General features: G+C 37.5%; 1 pseudogene; it reads left to right on the forward strand.

Annotated features, from left to right (window-relative positions):
- Nucleotides 15,738-16,627, forward strand: LOC109833138 (annotated as a pseudogene).

Here is a 21,616-nt window from a genome sequence, read left to right on the forward strand (position 1 = left end):
TAAATATCATTTATTGATAAATGAGTACGTTGGTAACTGATTTGAGATCGATTAAGTATGTATATAAGAGTAAACGAGTGAAAACGTGCACGTGTGCACAAACCTGTAAGTTGAATTTTTGCTTCTGGCTGGTCGACTGACAACTTGTATCAGTCGACCGATGGGAGTTGGACGGTCAACCGATGCTAGCATCAGTCGATCAACGGGAAGGCAGACTCCCTGTAGGAGTTGAGTTTCAGGTCTTTTTTATTTGATTCGGGTTTGCCTATATATATATGGTTATATTTCATGAAAATTTCCTTTTTTCATCATATTTCTGAACCCTAGCAGTCACCTTCTTCCCTCAGCAAACCCTAGAGAGTTTTTGGTGAATTTCAAAGAGCTTTGTGAAGCAAATACAGAGAAGAGGGCGAGATCGTCTTACATTATTGGGGATTCCAGCACGTGTCAAGGCAAGTTTCATCTCCTCCAATCTCATCCCTGTGTTTATTTGGTTTTTACTTGTTTCTATTTGGTTTTATTGGACTTTAAAACCTAGTTTAAGTATAAAGATTGTTCTTTTAAACCACAAGGCTATAAGATTTGATCCTTTGATTTTAAAAAGTTATAATATTGATTCTCTGTTTTGGATTTAACTTCTGAAATAAGTGTTAATATGAGATTTTGTCGAGATTTATGGTTTTTATGATAAATTCTTACAAACATGATCATGTTAGGTTTAATAGAATTCACTCAAATTTGATAAATTGAGTTTCATGTAGTTAATCGAACCCTAATCATATTAAACAAGTTTAATTATATGTGTTTATATGTAAAAATATCAATTTGATATATTGTAGATCAAAACATGCAATGTAATTCGTTTTTAGTTTCTCTTCTGGTCCGTCGATCGAACGAAGGAGTCGGTTGACTGATCCAGACTGTGTAGCACGTGCACGTTTGTGCATGACGCCGATCGATCAACCGATGGCCTACTTTGGTCGACTGATGAGCTATTGTTTGAGTATTTGTTTTTCACTACGTTTGTTTGATCACAACCACACAATACGAGTTGCACATAGATCCATATACGTGACCATGTGAGTGTACACGTATTTGTTCTGAGCACACACGAGCATTCAGAGGTGCGTAACATATTTTTTGATCTAGTTGTGATAGATAGTGGCATATATTACATTTCATAAATGTGTGGATGTTGAGTGGGGTTAGTCGGTATTCCCGCAATGAGATCACGGCTGGATAACACTCTATGTTGCATCATTGTTTTCCGGAATATGGTGATATGTCTGTTTCCGCAGGGTGGTTGAGTAAGGTTGTTGATGCCACATGATACTGTGAGTGCCTTACAAAGCTATCGTTGTTTCTGTTAGAAGATTGTACAAATTGTATTCATGCTCTAATGTTAGTTACCTGAGAGTAGGGTATGAGACTGAGAATGTTATTCATGGCATTTCTATGCTAGATGATTTATTGGATGTTTATTTCTGTGACTACGCCACCTACCCGAGGGTAGCGTGAGGTATTTGACATGACTTCTATCTGATGAGGTTTGGTGCTATAATGTCTTTCATCTACTATTTTATTCTTAGGTTTTGGAGTTGGTATTTAGTTGATTCACAATTTGAGATACGATGTATATACATGAGGGTTTCCTTGTTTGGATTATTTCTCTCGACGTACCCATTCTCGTGTTGTGGATTTCTAAATATTAATTTCCACTTAGTTCAGGATAGATGATTTTATATCTATATGTATTAACTTGTATTTTCTTATATACTCCTCACCCCCTCCTCCTGGGGGCGATGGAGATGATCTCACTAGCGCTTTGACGCTTGTTATTTTCCCTCTTTTCAGGCAGCGAGTCAGGCGCACAGAGAGTCGCAGGTTGATGGAGACTCAGTTTAGCTCACCATCAGTTATTTATATTAGTAGTTAATTATGCCCCACAGTAGATTTTATTTGCTTTTAGACATCTAAGGTTGTATTTTATTTTGTAAAGGCTGAGTGCCTTAGTACTATTTCATTTGACTCTATGTATTGAGATACTTCACATTGCTTTCAGTTTGTCAGTTGTATTTTATTTTATTCAGTTGAAACATGATTATATTTTTATTGGATTCCCTCATTTCCTTTATCATGTCCATATTTCTGTCATCTTTACCTTATCTGCTTTGTACCTACACTTGTTTATTGTTGATTCCACTAAAGAGATATTAATGTGATGATGAAACATATTTTTGCACAGTTTTGGTGCATGGCAGGTTTGACATCCTTGAGTTCACCTTGGACTGCACCCTTGTGTGAAACCAGAGGCATCATAGCTTCCTCCGCATCCGACCCTCCCTCCTCCTCTCCTCCGTCAACTCCACCCTCTCCCCCAAGCTCTTCATCATTCTCTCCTTGCTCCCCTAGGGCTCAACTCCCAGGTTGGTGGCGACGCTCGTCTTGGCCTCCGCCTCGGCGTTTGGGTACTCGGCCTCTCGGCTCGAGAGCCTGCTTTCGGTGCTGAGGTCGTTGCTTCTTGGTGACGACCACAAGGTTGTGTCTGCTATCTGGCGGTACCCTCGCCTGCTCATCAACGACCCCGACAAGTTAGGTAGGCGAGGGGAGAGCTTCGAGGAGATGAAGTCGGTGTCGGGTTTGGGGAGCGAGAGGGCGGAGGTTAGGTATGTGGAGATTGGTTTTGGGTTTTTTTGAAATTCACGGGACTTCAAGTCTCATAAAGTTTTTAAGTTTTTTCGCCAAATTCGACCCAGTTTCAGCCAGTTGGCTGAAATTAGGTCAAATTTGATAAATATTTTTGAAATAGGTCGTTTTTGACAAATAAGTTTCTAAATAGGTCTAATTGAAAATTTGTCCTTTTATGTTTGAACCACAAATCTTTCTATTCCAAATAAATCTCCAAATCTATTAATTTCAAGAGTTAATCATATGTTTTAAAGTTACGAAAAGATCCATTAAAAGGGAATTACTTTTAAAAACTTAATAAATTTGAGGGTACAAATTAGGAATATAAACTACAATGGGTCTAATATAAACTTAAGAAATAATTTAAGATTTAATATAGCAAACTACTTTGAAATTTATGAAATTTGGGAAGCTTTAGTCACAATTACCTTCAGCGTGTGTTGTTTGCTGCTCATCTTCATGTTATGAAATAATCTAAAATCAAGTATTATTACCAACATTCTCTTTCGTATTTATTTTGACATGTATCTGCAATTATGTTGAAAACTTGTGATACAACATGATAAAAATTAACTGCTAGTTTTGATAGATAGAACCAACATGTAAGATACCTGCATAAAATTTCTATTATAATTAAGAAGTATAACATGTTATAAATGTTGGATTTAATCTAATAAATCTATTTGTGGGCACATATGATTAATCAATGTGTATTGCTATCTTTCAGGATAACCCACTAAAGTGATCAATTAAGTTGGGTTAATTTGGTATTTAAATAAGTCATGGGGTTATATGTGCAGATACCAGGTTGTAATTGTGATTTATTGAGGGGCTAAATTACAAAAGTACAACATCTATAAATAAGGGGTTATGGTCCCTAATCTAGGGTTACATTCTCTAATTCTCTTCACCCCCATCTAAGAGAGAAATTCGGCTAGAGAGAACCCTAAGGTTAGAAGATCAAAACTCATCTCAAGATCAAGCAATGGATTCAGGTATAAGCTTCCGCTCTTTTAGATCCTTGTTAATCTCTTTGAATTAATCATGGCTATATGGTTTTAGATCTAAAGTTTATGATGTAGATCTAACAAGTGGTATCAGAGCCACCTTGATTAATTCTTAGGGATTTAAGTTTTATTGGGTTTTTGATCTTAAATCTCTGGTTAAAGATTCAATTTTTGGGTTCGGATGAACAGTAATGTTCGGTGAACAGCAGCGAAATTTTTTTTTCCGGATGAACAGTAAAGGTTTTTTCGGATGAACAGTAACTGAAAAAATCGCCGGTGAACAGTAACTTTTTTGGCTTTTTCTTTGCTTTTTTCTTCAATTTTTCCAATTTTGGATCTGTTTTGAAAATAAAAATCAAAGATTTTTTGGGTTTGTCGGCGGCGGTTTCAATTTGAAACCCTAAGGGTTCATGGCGAAAATCAAGGAGGTGGTTACCTCAAACGAACCTCGCGTTCGTTCAATTTTAACCGAGCTTCGCGCTCAACGAACCTCGCGTTCGTTCTAAGGTGAACCTCGCGTTCAACTCAGGTGAGCGTCAAGCTCAATTTTAACGAACCTCGCGTTCGTTCTAAGGTGAACCTCGCGTTCAACTCAGGTGAGCGTCAAGCTCAATTTTAACGAACCTCGCGTTCGTTCTAAGACGAACCTCGCGTTCGTACTTCAGACGAACCTCGCGTTCGTACTTCAGTTGAACCTCGCGTTCATTTTTTTTAACGAACCTCGCGTTCGTTCCCAAGTTGAACCTCGCGTTCTTTTATCAAACGAACCTCGCGTTCGTTCATTTTCAGACGAACCTCGCGTTCGTGCTTAAGTGAGTCTCGTACTCAATACAGCCGAACCTCGCGTTCAAAGTTAAGGGAACTTCGTGTTCATTATGGTTAAGCCTCGGCTTTTCATGGGTCCACTTTGGTATACTTAATTTATTCAATTAAGTTATGGGCCCTAATTAAGCTGTGAGACCCCAATTAAGTTTTTGGAAATTCAGTTGATTTAAATTAAAACTTTTTAATTTAAATCTAATTTGGTTTTTAATCAATTATTTAATTCAAATATTATGACACTAAGGTATTAAGGTTGTCTCTCACTCCAATTGATTAATTGAAACAAGAAGTTGCCAAAGTAACCTCTCTTGTGTAGATTGTTCATGAGGAATGTGAGATGTTTGTGTGTATGCTTTCGTGTAAATATTTAATCGGCCCAAAGGAAGGTTAATATTTATTTAGACTGTATACACATCTGCGATGATAAGCGTGTGACAATTATAAGGTTTACATGTGAATAATGAATCGATCCAAAGATAGTTTCATTATTTGACATGAGTTATTGTCAATGTTTGATCATTGCAACAAGGTATCACTTACAAGTTAATATTACTGTCCAAAGACTTGATATTAATGTTGTGCCGGTATCTTGGATGGGGATTGTCATTATTTGAATTTTATTGATTATGGTTATTGATGTGAGCATTTTTGTTTTATTTCAGCTAATGCATCTGCTGCAACAATTTCTGCTAACATCAACTCAATTCCCATGCTAAATGGGACAAACTTCAAGGTTTGGAAAGAGAACATATTAATTGTTCTTGGCTGCATGGATCTTGACTATGCATTAAGAACTGAACAACCCCAACCTCTCAATGCGGATAGCACTCCTGATGCAAAGAAGGAGCATGAGAAGTGGGAGCGTTCAAATCGCATGAGTCTTATGATCATTAAGCGCGGCGTTCCGGAAGCCTTCAGGGGCATAGAATCCGAAGGGATTACTAAGGCTAAAGATTTCCTTGCCGAAATTGAGAAGCGTTTTGCGAAAAACGATAAGGTAGAAACAAGCACGCTTTTAGCTCGCTTGATTTCAATGAAGTATAAGGGCAAAGGAAATATCAGGGAGTACATTATGGAAATGTCTCATATTGCTTCAAAGCTTAAGGCACTTAAACTCGATCTTTGTGACGAGTTATTAGTGCATCTGGTTTTGTTGTCTCTTCCTGCACAGTTTAACCAATTTAAGGTCAGTTATAACTGTCAAAAGGAGAAATGGACTCTAAATGAGCTCATTTCATACTGTGTGCAAGAAGAAGACAGGTTGAAGCAAGATAAGACAGAAAGTGCTCATTTGGCCTATGCCTCTAAGGATAAGGGCAAGAAAAGGAAGAATGATAAGGAAGCTGCTAAGGGTCCAGTTGAGAAGAAACAACATAAGGATAATCAGGGTTGTTTCTTCTGTAAGAAGCCTGGACATGTAAAGAAGGACTGTACAAAATATCACGCCTGGCGTGATAATAAGGGTACGTTCCTTGCTTTGGTCTGTTCTGAGGTTAATTTAGCTTCAGTACCTAGAAACACTTGGTGGTTAGACTCTGGTGCTACTACTCACATAAGTGTTTCTATGCAGGGTTGCCTGAGCTACCGAAAGCCAAGTGATGTTGAAAGACACATCTTTGTGGGCGACGGACAATCGGTAGATGTGGAAGCAATTGGGCACTTTAGGTTGTTGTTAGGAACTGGTTATTATTTGGATTTAAAAGATACTTTTGTAGTACCGTCTTTTAGACGGAATTTGGTTTCTGTTTCTGTATTGGACAAATCAGGTTATTCTTGTTCATTTGGAAACAGTCAATTCAGTTTATCTTTTAATTCAAATGTTGTGGGAACCGGTTACTTGAGTATTTATGACAACCTATATTTGCTTGATACAATTGCTTCTTACAATGAATCCTTGCATGTGGAATCACGTGGTACTAAGCGTAAATTAAATAAGGAAAATTCGGCGACATTATGGCATAAGCGCTTAGGTCATATCTCAAAAGGTAGAGTTGAGCGTCTTGTGTCTGATGGCATTTTGGATTCCCTTGATTTTTCGGACTTCGACGTATGTGTTGAATGTATCAAGGGAAAACAGACCAAAGTGAAGAGATTAGGTGCCAACAGATCTTCGGATGTCTTAGAATTGATACATACGGATATTTGTGGGCCATTCCCTACGGAATCCTGGAATGGTCAACAATATTTTATATCATTCATAGACGATTACTCACGTTATGGGCACCTATATCTTATTCATGAAAAATCTGAGTCTCTGGACATGTTCAAAGCCTATAAAGCTGAAGTTGAGAATCAACTCAACAGAAGAATTAAAACCGTCAGATCTGATCGTGGTGGTGAGTACTACGGTAGATATGATGGTTCAGGTGAACAACGTCCAGGACCATTTGCTAGATACCTAGAGGAATGCGGTATCGTCCCACAGTACACTATGCCGGGTTCACCTAGCATGAATGGTGTAGCTGAAAGACGAAACAGGACTCTTAAGGATATGGTAAGAAGTATGATTGCTCATTCTTCTTTACCAGAGTCACTCTGGGGAGAAGCACTTAAGACAGCAGCTTACATTCTGAATAGAGTACCAAGTAAAGCAGTTGCTAAAACACCTTATGAGCTTTGGACTGGTCGAAAGCCCAGTTTAAAGCATTTACATATTTGGGGATGTCCAGCTGAGGCAAGGCCTTATAGGCCAAATGAAAAGAAATTGGACTCCAAAACAGTTAGCAGCTACTTTATTGGGTACCCTGATCGCTCTAGGGGCTATAAGTTTTATGATCCCACTATAAGGAATATTTTTGAGACGGGAACAGCAACATTCTTTGAGGATGTTGAGTTTGGGGGGAGAAATAAGGTTAGAGACATTAGTTTTGAGGAGGAATTGGCTTCAGATCCAATCCATACAGTTACTTTTGACAATATTCAGGTTCCTATACCTGTTGTTGCTCAAGAAGTAAATCCGGAACCTCAAGATGATAATGTTGAACAACTCCCTGTTCCAGAAGAACAAACTCAACAACCTCAAGAACCAGTGCCATTAAGGAGATCCACGAGAGAAAGGAGAAATGCTATTCCGGATGATTATATTGTATTTCTCCAAGAACATGAGGAAAGTAGTGGAATGTTAGAAGATGATCCAATCAACTTCTCTCAGGCCATGAAAAGTTCTAACTCTCAACAGTGGATTGATGCCATGAATGAAGAGTATAAGTCTATGCAAGACAATAAGGTTTGGGAACTTGTCCCATTGCCAGAAGGTGCAAAACCAATTGGTTGTAAATGGATTTTTAAAACCAAGCGGGATGCAAACGGTAATGTGGAGAGGTATAAGGCGCGTCTTGTGGCTAAAGGCTATACTCAAAAGGAAGGCATTGATTATACAGAGACTTTCTCTCCGGTTTCATCGAAAGACTCTTTCAGAATAATCATGGCACTTGTTGCTCATTATGATCTTGAGTTACATCAGATGGATGTTAAGACTGCATTTCTCAATGGAGACATTGATGAGATGATTTATATGGTGCAACCAGAAAACTTTGTGTCAGGAGACCCAAAGAATATGGTTTGCAAATTAAGGAAATCCATCTATGGACTCAAGCAAGCTCCTCGTCAATGGTATCATAAGTTTCAACAAATAGTTATCTCGTTCGGTTTTGAGATGAACATTGTTGATGACTGTGTATATCACAAGTTCAGTGGGAGTAAGTATATTTTTCTGGTTCTGTATGTGGATGACATCTTGCTTGCCACTAATGATATAGGCATGTTGCACGAAACCAAGAGATTTCTATCAAAGAATTTTGAGATGAAAGATCTTGGGGACGCCTCTTTTATATTAGGGATCCAGATACATCGAGATCGCTCTCGGGGTATTCTTGGATTATCACAAAAGAGCTATATCGATAAGGTACTTAAAAGGTTTGGCATGCAAGATTGCAGACCAGGTGACACCCCTGTTGCTAAAGGAGACAAGTTTAGTCTCAATCAGTGCCCTAAAGGTAACCTTGAAATTCAGGAAATGCAGAAGATTCCTTATGCTTCGGCTGTAGGAAGTCTAATGTATGCTCAGGTATGTACGCGTCCGGATATTGCGTACATTGTTGGGATGTTAGGCAGATACTTAAGCAACCCTGGTATGGATCATTGGATAGCAGTCAAAAGGGTTATGAGGTATCTTCAGAAAACAAAAGATTACATGCTCACATACAGAAAATCAGAGAAATTAGAGGTCATTGGGTATTCGGACTCTGATTTTGCTGGATGCCAAGATAGCAGGAAGTCTACATCAGGCTACATTTATATGTTAGCAGGAGGAGCTATATCATGGAAAAGTGTCAAACAAACACTAGTAGCTTCCTCCACTATGGCAGCAGAATTTGTAGCTTGCTATGAGGCATCCAATCAGGGAATATGGCTGCGAAATTTTGTCACGGGACTGCGCATTTTGGAAAATGTTGAAAGACCACTAAGGTTATATTGTGACAATAAATCTGCAGTAATGTATTCCAATAACAACAGGAGCTCAACTAAGTCAAAACATATTGACATTAAGTTCCTGGTTGTGAAAGAAAGGGTACAGAGTGGACAGATATCCATAGAGCACATTGGGACAAACTCCATGATAGCTGATCCTCTTACTAAGGGATTGCCACCTAAGGTCTTTCATGAGCATACTGCTCATATGGGTGTGGTATTATTTGAGGATATTATGTTTTAGTGGGAGTTTGTATTTGTGGTGCTTTATGTTTGTTTGTATTGTCTGATCAGAATAAAGTTTTCAGTTAAGACACTCTGTTACATTATGTTTGGTTTTGACCTCATTAAGGAGGACCAGTTGAAAATAGACATGTACTGATCACATTGCATGTAATTTTCATGCTGCGCATCCATGATTGATCTATGTCGTTTGATTGTATTGGTATATGTGACCATTGATGGGTCGAGTCACGATAAATGTGACGAAGGCCGCTTTGATCCTATATTGATATAGTCAATGGACGAGATTGTTCGGAAATACCATTTCAGTGATAGCAATTTTTTGAGCCCATAAGGTTATACACAATTTAAGGAATCATATGGTGCCCAAGTGGGAGATTGTTGGATTTAATCTAATAAATCTATTTGTGGGCACATATGATTAATCAATGTGTATTGCTATCTTTCAGGATAACCCACTAAAGTGATCAATTAAGTTGGGTTAATTTGGTATTTAAATAAGTCATGGGGTTATATGTGCAGATATCATATTGTAATTGTGATTTATTGAGGGGCTAAATTACAAAAGTACAACATCTATAAATAAGGGGTTATGGTCCCTAATCTAGGGTTACATTCTCTAATTCTCTTTACCCCCATCTAAGAGAGAAATTCGGCTAGAGAGAACCCTAAGGTTAGAAGATCAAAACCCATCTCAAGATCAAGCAATGGATTCAGGTATAAGCTTCCGCTCTTTTAGATCCTTGTTAATCTCTTTGAATTAATCATGGCTATATGGTTTTAGATCTAAAGTTTATGATGTAGATCTAACAATAAATTGTTAATTCATGTTCCAGGAGGCTTCAATGCTTTAAATAAAGTAGTTATTGTCAACTCTATATACGTGTTGATATTGTTTTGGAGTTAAATACACGCACGATGAACTTGTCGAAAGTTATACAATCAGAATTCCTACAAATATGCAAAAACAACCAAAGGGAAGAAACCCAAATACGCAAAGACCCAACAAGCTCTTGCATCAATCTCATCACGCCACGTAGGATTCAAATGCATTCTCTAGTCCGGCTCCACAATATTAGCACCTCGCGAGCACCCACACGGGAATTTCGTAAAATATTTAAGACTGCGCATTTGGCTGTTTCTTAGCTACGCCTGAGAGTTTGATACGTGAAGAAATTTCCTCATCTAATAGAAATATAGAAAAATGGAAAAACATTAGCACCAAGACAACTGAAGCTAAACATTGACCAACCTCTTTGGGTATCATTTGACAATTAAGAGCGCAGAATATTTTCTAGAGATAGCGATAGATGAACAACAACAGACGAACATTTTGCTTCTAAAATCAATGAAATCTTTACAAATTAATATAGTGGAGGCCCGCAGTCTACGCATACTGGATCACTAAAAGGCGACATTTATTATTGGTCGTTGAACCACTTAAATGTGTCGATGACCTGTATCATGCGGTATGCATCAGTGGAATAGGTTTAGCTAGGCGGCCGCTAGTTAAGCTGAAACTGTAGTGTATCTTCCTATTTCTTTTTTCCTTTATTAAAATGATGATTAGTTGTATTACGAGAAATTCTCAATAGCAATTAGACCAGTTCCAGTTCGTGGTCACACGAGCTTGAGAAGGATGTTAAGAAAGGAAGTCCCTTTTTTTGGTAATGAGGCAATCGGAAATCGAATCCAACTATCTGGATCGTCAACGGTCCTCAAAGGAAGTCATTATTAAAGTTCATTTTTAAGAAAATCCATTTTATATTCGTGATCGATGGAATTTAAAAATAAGTTGCTCTAGTATCATCCGAAGATCTCTGTCACTACACAATTTCGAGATTGTGGTCAGAATCGAGAGTATATTTTTATGGCCCAACAGATCTTGCTTATATACGAGGGAAGCGTAGACTTTGAAATTGGGAAAGAACTATGTAAACAAGTAACTAGCTAGAAACCGATAATTATGCTATTAATCCTAACTTCATCCAAAAGAACAGTCAACCTGAGTGCAAGATCTTAGCTAAGGAGAGCCGTAAATTTTGAGAGAGAAATATGCGGTCCGAGAGAGACAGAGCATTGAAACATAATGTGAAAGTAAACGATCACAGGTATCAAGGACGCTTTGAGTTAATACGCGACAAAATATATATGACTTATATATCATAACAGTGTTTCAAATGAGAAGATAGTAACAATTTTATAAATATGCAAAACAAATGAAATGCATAAGTTGGATATTAGAGAGTATACATTGTGGTCTATTTGTCAGGAGGCATGTCATCCTCAGCGAGTCTGCTCCGCGCAGAATACTGTTTGAATGTTCAAACCAGAACGCAAACAAAAAAAATTATTGAATTTTCCAATTACCCATAATTTAAATGTAACCAAATAGACTAATTCTTTATAACTTAAATAAATCGATTAAGACTCTAACATGGAGTTGTAAGCGGTCTAAAGAGTAATATGAAAACATATTGAGATTTTCCAAAAATATTATGTTAAGCAAATATAACTAAAGCTTTCCCCCTTTGAGCCTTCTCTGTCCAATTTATTTGGTAATATATTGCCCCAGTGGTACTCTTCAAAAGGAAGAAAGATCAAAATGAAAGGTCAATACACATCACTTTCCAGTATGAAGTGTGTAAACTATTGAACTCAACTCCATAGAAAGCAACAAACTAGTCGGTCAACGTAAAGAGCCATTTCTTGTGTAGTGTCGTCTACGAATTCACCAACTAAACTTAGAGCTACTATAAATGTTTCCTTCAGAGGAAAAAACAACATCAATGTTTCGAAAACCAATTTACACAAAAGTTTAGATTAAGATACTGCTGGGAAAATCAATGAGTTTTAACTCTGTCTCGCATATTCCTAATTAATCCAAAGGTGTGCGTTTTCTGAGGATAATTACGAGAGTTGACATTACAATCCCATCGACAGCAGCAAATTTTTAAGCGCACAAATTAAAATGGATGATTCAAAGTTGACAAGCAAGCAAGCTGCTTAGTTTAGTTTTTTATTGATACGCTTGGGACTTAAACATATCCTAATATGGGTCTTGACTACGATTTATGTGTAACTAAAAAAACTGATACGCATCAAGTTGCTGTTAGCAAGTAAACTTCCTTCGCTGTTGTGATTCCAACTAATTTAAATTTTGGAAGAAGGAGTCAACTCAAACAAAACGACTACATATTTCTAATCTTTCGTACAAATAATAGCGCGCAAGCCAAATACGAGCGTCGTCACTCACGTAATTGTCTCTCTTGATTTGATTATGAGGGGATATGACCCGAATCTAAAATAGCGATAAAGATGAGTGAAAAAGAGCGAGAGCAATATTTGTCTATTTGTTCGTGGGAACGCCTTTCCTCAGGAAAAGTCCAGCTTGTGGAATCGTAATCAGCGTCTACACGCGCATGTAAACAGAATGTTCTGAATTATTTAAAAACATCTCACTCCTATAGGATGTATTCTGATAAAATTTGTATTCATGAGAGTTCTATGAAGTTAGTGATCTTGAGTTATCTAATTCATTATCTAGTTTTGTTATAACCCGAATCTAAAATAGCAGGCAAGAAATCTTGAGTCCTGAACTACCCATGAACGAGTGATATTTTTTTTTAGATAATTGGTCAATGTACCTTTAGCTTAAATATAAATCATTATTCAGAGATATCAATCATGAAAGAACAAATTGAAAGTGATTATATGATAACATTGAACTAAGAAAGATAAGTCAATCCTCACAAGATTTCGGCCAAACATAGAACACACTCAAACCGGAATATGATAAATTCTGACTCAGTTTAAGGGTTGCCGGCACAAACCTTAAGTCTTCGTAAGAGTTAAACTAGTCTACTTGCGAAAAAAAATTTGTATCATGCTTACTCTATTTAATAGTGTGGGCTTGGGTAAATCTTTACATGATCAATGATACACTTGATCCTTTTGGATATTAAATCCTAATTAGAATTGGTCACTATGAAGTTACCTTTACATGATTATAGGGGTTATTTATTTATTTTGCCTTCTCAATAAATTAAGCATCGCAGTGTTTTTCACTTTAATTGCGTTTAGATTTTTAACAAAAAGTAAGAAACAAATTACCAAGTCATTTGGAACATTGCTTATGTAGTAATTGTCTCGGATTAATTACTGCAGGATTGTATTCGGCAGATAACTCAGTCTGCATAGTTCGAAAGATTTCTGAATCCTTATGAGAAACTTGGCAAGTCGCAAGTCTCTTAATAATTAATTAAACAACTGAATATTTTGCACGAACAATGGTATTGACTCATCTACTAATAAATTAATAAATTTGTCTCATTTATTATTATTATTATTATTAGTTTCTATACGCAATTTGTCTCCTTTATTAAGAGTATCGGAAATTGCAGGGGCGTAAGATTTGTGGCATTTGAGGGATGCGAGCTTGAACTTTCGTTGCTTTTCTTGATGGGTGAGTTGGTGGATTTAGAATTTAACATGTTGGGCCTCGAAGAATAGCCCAATTAGTGATGTTCAAGAGGGAATCTTCACTCTTCACATAGGCATAGAAGTCAGCCCAAACTGAGGAGGTTGAAATGGGCCTATAAGAATGGGATTGTAAGATTAGGACTTGGTGATCAAATTAAGACAATCTAGGTCCTACCTATACAGCATACCAAAAGAAGGTAGAGGAACAAACTTAAGCGTGAAAAAGACGATAAAAAGATCAATCACCTGAATCTTCAAAGAAATAACCTGCAATTGAATGGTTTTTGATAACTGATCAGTATATATAAGAGGGTTTTTTTCCAATATTAGTCGCCATATCTTCATGTTCTAAAATTAGTCTCTCAAATCTTCATATTTTAGTCCCCTATATTTTTTCTAGTGATCTGAAATTAGCCCTCTTATTAGAGACGGGTCAAAATTGAGAGAATATTCCATTCTTTTTTTAGTATTTTTGGGTGCAATACAAATTATAGGGGGCCACGTGCACGATTGACAATTTGGATGAAAAATGTACAAAGGAACCAAGTTCAAAACACATAAAAGATTTGAAGGAGTAATGATTTGGGGACTAATGTGAAAGTATGAAAGTTTTAGGGGATTAATATCCAAAAGGACCTGAATAATGACTTCTTTTTTCCTCCAGATTTATCACGCATTGGTTATCAAGGATAGATGCAACCGATACGTTTAAAACTCTCTCTCTCTCTCTCTCTCTCTCTCTCTCTCTGTCTTTCTCAATTTATGAAACTCTAGTCACCTTGACCCCGCTCAGGCCATTGTGGCTTTCAAAGCCTTTACCTTAATAAATAAGAAACCTACGCTTAAATAGAAGAGCAAGGACAAGGGATAAGATATTTAAATCGCATCAATCAAGTGCAAAATAAATAATAAGAGAGATTAAAGTAGCCAGTCCACTACGTACCACAAGTGGTTATTATTATATATGAACTGATTCACGTAATTACAAAGCTGGCAGCCTGTACTATGATAAACAACCAATGAGCATATTAGATCTGTTTAATGACATTTTCATGACTTGCATGTTCAGTTAAGCTCTTCCTCGCCTATGCAAGATAGAGATTGCAATTAATTAATCGCCACTGGCAGAATAACAAAACAAGATATATAATAAAAAGTTGTAAATTATTCCAACTGAAAATTTGTGAATGCAATACAATAATAACAAGTCAAGATATGGAAATAGTATATATTTCATGGGTTACTTGTATGAACAATTATTTAACTGCAAGCGGGGGAAAGAATATGCTTAATCTGATATGCACATGAGCGGATCTCATAAAAATAAAATAGCATATATATTGTTTCATAAAAAAATAAGAACGTTAATAAATGGCATATATATTGTAACTAACCAATATATTAAATTGAAAACTTTAGTTGTTTTAAACTAAGATGAGATAATTAGAAAAAGTTACCGGACTTTTTGGTTAACAAACGTTACAAAACAAACTAACCACAGACTTTGCACGGGCAACCTGCAACAGGGGTGAAAAAGTAACTTTTTCACGGAAACAAAGCTGTGGGGTGCATATAACAATTAAAGGGCTAGAGAAGTAATTTTCCTCTCTAGATATTTTCGCAAGATATTCTTAACACTTAAGGCCCTCCGGAATCAACGTGCACGTGGCCCCCAATATAGAATCCTCTCTCAATAATGCTCCACTACTTGGGCCCAATAATAATTTAAACCCCAGATGAAATTAAAATAGAATAATTGCCCTCAGATTTTAACAAGGAAAAAATAAAGAATAATTCAGAAAAAAAAACTTTCCAATCAGAATATTCCAAAAAAGATTATAAATTCCCTCCCTAAAAGCAAACTTTTTAATAATTTCGAATGGGCCTTTTATAAGTAGGGCTGGGGACCACAAAACCGAACAGTTGGCGGATAAGAGCACGAGGAAATATTACTAAAACGACCAGCAGGTAACCAGACCGCGGTAAAGTCACCGCCCCAATCTTTTCTATAAAGCGAGGGTTTGGGAGCCTGGGATTTCCCGTGCTCCCAAGAGGTGGATTTATCTTATCCCCTCTTCCTCTCGTCCTTTAGGGTTCCGATCCGGTTCGTTCCTTTCTCCGATGGCGGCTTCCGATGACGAGTACCGCTGATTCGTCGACGGCCTCACTTGGGCCACTGATGACCAGTCACTCGAGAAGGCCTTCAGCCAGTACGGAGAGATCGTCGAATCCAAGGTTTTCTAAACCCTAAAAACCCTAGCTTTTAACTCATTTCTATGTTTTAACCCTAGATCTGTAGATCTGATGAAACTTTTGCCGCAGATCATTAACGATCGTGAAACTGGGAGATCTAGAGGATTCGGATTCGTTACCTTCAGCAACGAGCAGGCGATGAGGGACGCGATCGAGGGGATGAACGGACAGAACCTTGACGGTAGGAGCATCACCGTCAACGAGGCGCAGTCTCGTGGTAGCGGCGGTGGAGGAGGTGGAGGTTTCGGCGGTCAACGCCGTGATGGAGGAGGTTACCTACCCCTCTCTCCCCCTCTACTCCCTCTCAATCCATGGCCTCCACCACCTCTCCCTTCTCCACCGTTGGTCTGAGGGTGGTGGTGGATCCCGTTATTCTAGAGGAGACGGTGCTTCTGATGGGAACTGGAGGAACTGAGCTTGTACTTGCTCTCAGATTCGAAGTGTGCTAGGGTTTGGTTACTGTTTTTGTTTTTGATCGCTATGGAAATGTGTGTTTGGGTTATGGAAGTTGTTCTGGTTCTATGTTTTTGATCTTTAGGTTCATAATGAAATTGTTCTCTTTAGTGTTTTAAGAAAAGGAGGGGTTTGGTACTTTGAAACGGGGAACAAATGGAAATTGTGGTCTCTTGTTAGTAAAAGAAGAATATTGGTCCTTTCTTGTACGTCTCTTTTGTCAATCGATCTTTGTGCGTGTTGCCTTTTGAATTTTTTTTATGCGAGGATCAGAGATTGCAAGCCTTGGGCGTGAGGGGGGTTGCTTGTTGAATGGGTTTATTTACTGTGACCATAAATTCGATTATTTGTTTTATAAGATTGTCATCTGTCCGATAACAAAGTGAGTAATGTTAGCTCTAGGAAATTGATCTCAAATCACTTTTGTTGACTCGAGTATGCCGTCACGATCACATAATCATTATCGTTAAGCACAATTGATGTAGCAAACCGTTCTCCGAAGAATGTAGGTGAAAAATCAATGAAGAACATCGTAGAAGCTGAGATTCGAAGGCAAAACCCTCCTTGTAGATTGATGACCAGGTGCTCATCGACGAGCATCTCTGCAGATTTTGCATTTGAGATGATTCTCGCTCCTTTTTGGCCTCTCGGCCTTGACTCTAATTTGTTATAATCCACACAAAACATCTCAAACAAATATTAAAACTATATGAATGTTTGTTGTTATTCAAACTTAAGTCAATTGTACGGAAAGATCCTAATCTTTTATTGACATTCCTTGCTCTTTTTTGGCACCGAACAAAACCTTTTGAAAGTGTTATTTTGATCATATGAGTGCGACGGAAGTGTAATTTCTTCACATTGTGTGCAGCATACAATATCCTTATACACGAGTGAATTGTAAATAGCCAACAGCTTCGATACTATTAAAAAAGTAAATATCTGAGTAATTAATGCTCTCTGACCCCCGTTTAATTCGCTGCAGTTTGTTGTTAAGGAGTTCCAATTTGTCATGGGGAGTTCCACTGTCAAAAGTCTTAATTTAATTAGATTTCAGGGGTAGATACAATACAAAAGCTTATTCGCCGTTCATCCTCTTCAACAAACCCCAAGTTCCTTCGTTGGTCCACTCGATCAAGCACAGATCCTTCGACAGTGGTCGGTGAAAGAGGCAGAGGAGTCGTCCAATTTTTTTTTCTTCTCTTTGATTTACTTTCTCAATCCAATTTCTATAAAATTTAACAAGTGTTATATGCTCATTCTCCAGTAGGTGGGTATGATTTCTTTGGTTCCTCCGTCCGACATTTTTGTTCCTTAAAGTTTCTTTTTTAATTGTGCCTGTGTTTCTAAAAGGGATAAATTACACTTAAATTCTCAAAGTTCACCCATATTAAAGACTCCCTAATTTTAAAACCATGCACTAAGTTTCTAAAAGTTGCACTTTAAGGGCCTGTTTGTTTCGGCCAAAAAATGCCGAAAATGAGGGAAAATGGCCTTTGGGAAAACTGACACAGGATAAATTTGGCACTTCTCCTCACAATCGGGTGTTTGCTTCGTTAAAAAGAAAAAAGAAAGTGGAGGAACGTGCGGGCTTTCTGACGGAATTCTCGCCCTTCCATTTTCCGCTCGAAACCGCCTGATTACAGCGGAAAATGCCTCTTTGTTCTCTCCCGTACAAAAATCTCTGGTTACAGCGGAAAACGCCACTCGTTCTGGTTACCCCTCTCTCCCGCTCCCGCCCCTCTCTCCCGCTCCCGCCCTTCTCTCTCTCCCGCTCTCCGATTGCTGTCCGCTCCCGCCCTTCTCTCTCTCCCGCTCTCCGATTGCTCCCGCTCTCCGATTGCTGTCCGCTCCCGCCCTTCTCTCTCTCCCGCTCTCCGATTGCTGTCTGACGCCGATTGAAACCCTAGCCTTCGAAGGTAAAATTTTTTACTAAATATTATTCTGTACTACAGTTCTCCGATTGCTGTCTGATTGCTGTCTCCCGCTCTCAGTACTACAGTTCTCCGATTGAAACCCTAGCTCTCCGATTGCTGTCTCCCGCTCTCAGTACTACAGTTCTCTGCTTTCTGCCACTAGGAAGGTAAAATTTTTTACTAAATATTATTCTGTGTATTTTTCCAGTTTGCATGTCATGTATTGGTTGTTTTTTGAGATTTTGGTATGCAGACATCTATTTATTATTTGAAAATTTTGATTGTAGAGATTATTTTCTAGCTTATCTAACTAGTCTTAATTTGATATGTATAATCCTTGCAACGTATATCTCATAGAAATTATTAATAGTATGAGCTTGCTTGTATGGTTATCTGACTTGTTCTCAGATGATGCGTTGGAGAAATCAATTTTGCAACTTATATCTCTCAAAATAAAGCAAGCATAGATGATAAATTCATTATTGTAAGAGGATCAAGGTGAATTTGATAATTATGAGAGTATCCTACATATTTCTAGTGCGACGTTTGTATTTTGATGAAATAGTTTGATCATCTGCGGATAGGAGAATTTGTCAAACATTTCATAAATAATTAGGATAATTTTCTTAAAAGATTTTGATCATTTGCATTTAATGTTGGTATTTGCTTTAATATGATGTTTGTATTTTAGATGGATGGTGATCTCGATGAAGAGACCGTAATTAATATGTGTTCGGGTGCTGCACTATCTGTCTTAGTTTTGGTTATGACCTTCATGAGGAGAATGCAAAGCAGACGTAGATCTATACGTGCAGGTCCTAGTGTTGAGAAAACAATTCAATATCAAAATAGAAAACAACACTTGGATCGTATATATAATGGATTTAGTGATAGTTGTGTCAACTATGTTAGAATGCGTAGTGGTGCTTTTGTGAAGCTTGCAGGGATAATGAGGAGGAATGATTTATTGCGAGACTCAAGACATGTTACAGTGGAGGAGCAACTTGCTATGACTTTGAATATTTTGGGGCATAAAACTAAAAATCGAAGTATTAGGTCACATTTTATTAGATCTGGTGAGACTGTGAGTAGGTATTTCAACAAAGTGTTAGAAGCAATTTGCCTCATACGATCACGCTTTTTAAGACAAGCACAGAATGAAGTTCCACAGGAGATCCTTAGCAACCCTCTATACTATCCTTATTTCAAGGTATTCTCTCTTTAATTTGTGATTAAAAGCATGTTCATCTAACTTAATTATAAATATTTAATAATAATTTTTTATCCTTTAGGATTGTATTGGTATGATAGATGGGACACATGTTGATGCTATGCTACCTGCTAATCTTCAACCACGATTCCGTGGTCGAAAAGGTGTTACACAAAATGTTTTAGCGGCTTGTAACCCAAACAAGTTATTCACTTACGTATTAGCTGGATGGGAAGGTTCTGCAAATGACTTTAGAGTCCTTCAAGATGCATTGTCTAGGCCACAACCTCATGGTTTGAAAGTATATGATGGTAATTTCATCAATTCTTCAATTTTGTTTTAATTACTTCAATTAATAAATGATATTCAATGAAATGACAAAAAATTCTACTAAACACTTTCACATCATATAAATTGTAGGAAAATATTACTTGTGTGATGCGGGATACACGACCATGCCGGGTTTCATCTCCCCATATCGTGGTGTTCGTTACCATTTGAAGGAACAAATAGGAAGAACACCTAAAAATAGAAGGGAATTGTTCAATCTTAGACATTCTTCTTTAAGGTCTAAGATCGAATCTACATTTGGTTGTTTGAAGAAAAAGGTGCACATGAAATGGACGGATACATGTTAGGCCTGTTTGTTTCGCAAAAAAAGACCGAAAGTGGGGGAAAGTGGGGGAAAAGAAGGTGAATTTTGATGTTTTCCTCCACTTTCAGAGGTTTGGTTTGTCAAAGCTATAACCGAAAGTAGGGGAGAAAATGAGTTGTCACCATATTATTGGTTGATGTGAGTAATTTTTGATGTTTTCCTCCACTTTCCTTGTTTAGGTTCTTTTCTTGTGTTTGGTTCATTCTTAAAAGTGGGGGAAATAGATGAGATGAGATGAGTTGTCATTATATTATTAGATGATGTGACACATACTTAGGAAAATCAATTTCCTTGTTTTTTTGGAGGAAAGTGATGGAAGGAAATTTTAATGAGATGTGATGAGTTGTCACCATATTATTGGATGATGTGAGTAATTTTTAAAGATGGCAGAAAATGAAGAAAAATGGGGGGAAATGAGTTAGATGAGTTGATTGATGTGACTCATTTCTTGTGTTTTGTTTATTTTTAAAAGTATGAAATGAGATGTGATGGGATGAGTTGTCACAATATTATTGGAGGAAAATGGAGAAAGTGAAGGAAAGTGAGTTTTGGAAAGTGGGGGAAAGTGAAAAGTGAAGGAAGGTGGGTTTTGGATTCTGTGGGAAACGAAACAAACAGCCCCTAACTCACAGGCCGGGGGTACTTTTGTGCCCCTCTCCCCCCTTTTTTTGGGGTAAAAAAGGAGGGGAAATTCCCTCTATTATGAAAAATACAAGCTCCGACCTCTATACTACTGTCTTAATAGTAAATGTTGCTAAGATATAACGAAAGTCTTCTTCAAATTTGTCCCTTCATCCCCCGCCCCCGAACTATTTTCATCTTACCCCCTAAACTATTTAAACTATTAAATTCGTTCCTTTTAACCTAACCCCCACCCCCCACAAAACCCTCCAAAAAAACTTTTTAGTCCCACATTATCCCTTGACTATTACCTTTGGTACCAAGTTACCACTTCTCCTTTACTAATTTAGGGAATTTCAAATGGATAAATTGATAATTCAAGTGGTAAGGTGGGACTGAAATGATAACACATGGGGTAATTTGTGACTAAAAATAGTGCAGGGGTAACTATGGGTGAGTTTAGAATCAATTGGTAAGATGAGACTGAAAATAGTTTAGGAGTATTAAAAGGACCAAATAAATAGCTCAGTAGTCAAGTAGGGGCTGAAGCCTACTACTTGCCTACTGACTCATGGTGTCTTTCTAAAGCAGTTCAATGACATTTGGGAGAATGCTTTAGAAATATGAATACTTGAGGGTCAAATATACAAGTAACAAAAGGGTCTAATATGAAAAACCTCTAAGAAATTTTCATCCTTTTTCCCCTTAGTTATTATTAAGTTTTCATTTGTTGACTATTCTCCAACCGATCTAAAGACATAGCTACATTTTATTACAAGCACCATATATTCAAGTA

The sequence above is a fragment of the Asparagus officinalis genome, chromosome 3 (genome assembly GCF_001876935.1).
Source record: "Asparagus officinalis chromosome 3, Aspof.V1, whole genome shotgun sequence".
NCBI classification, from domain to species: Eukaryota; Viridiplantae; Streptophyta; class Magnoliopsida; order Asparagales; family Asparagaceae; genus Asparagus; species Asparagus officinalis.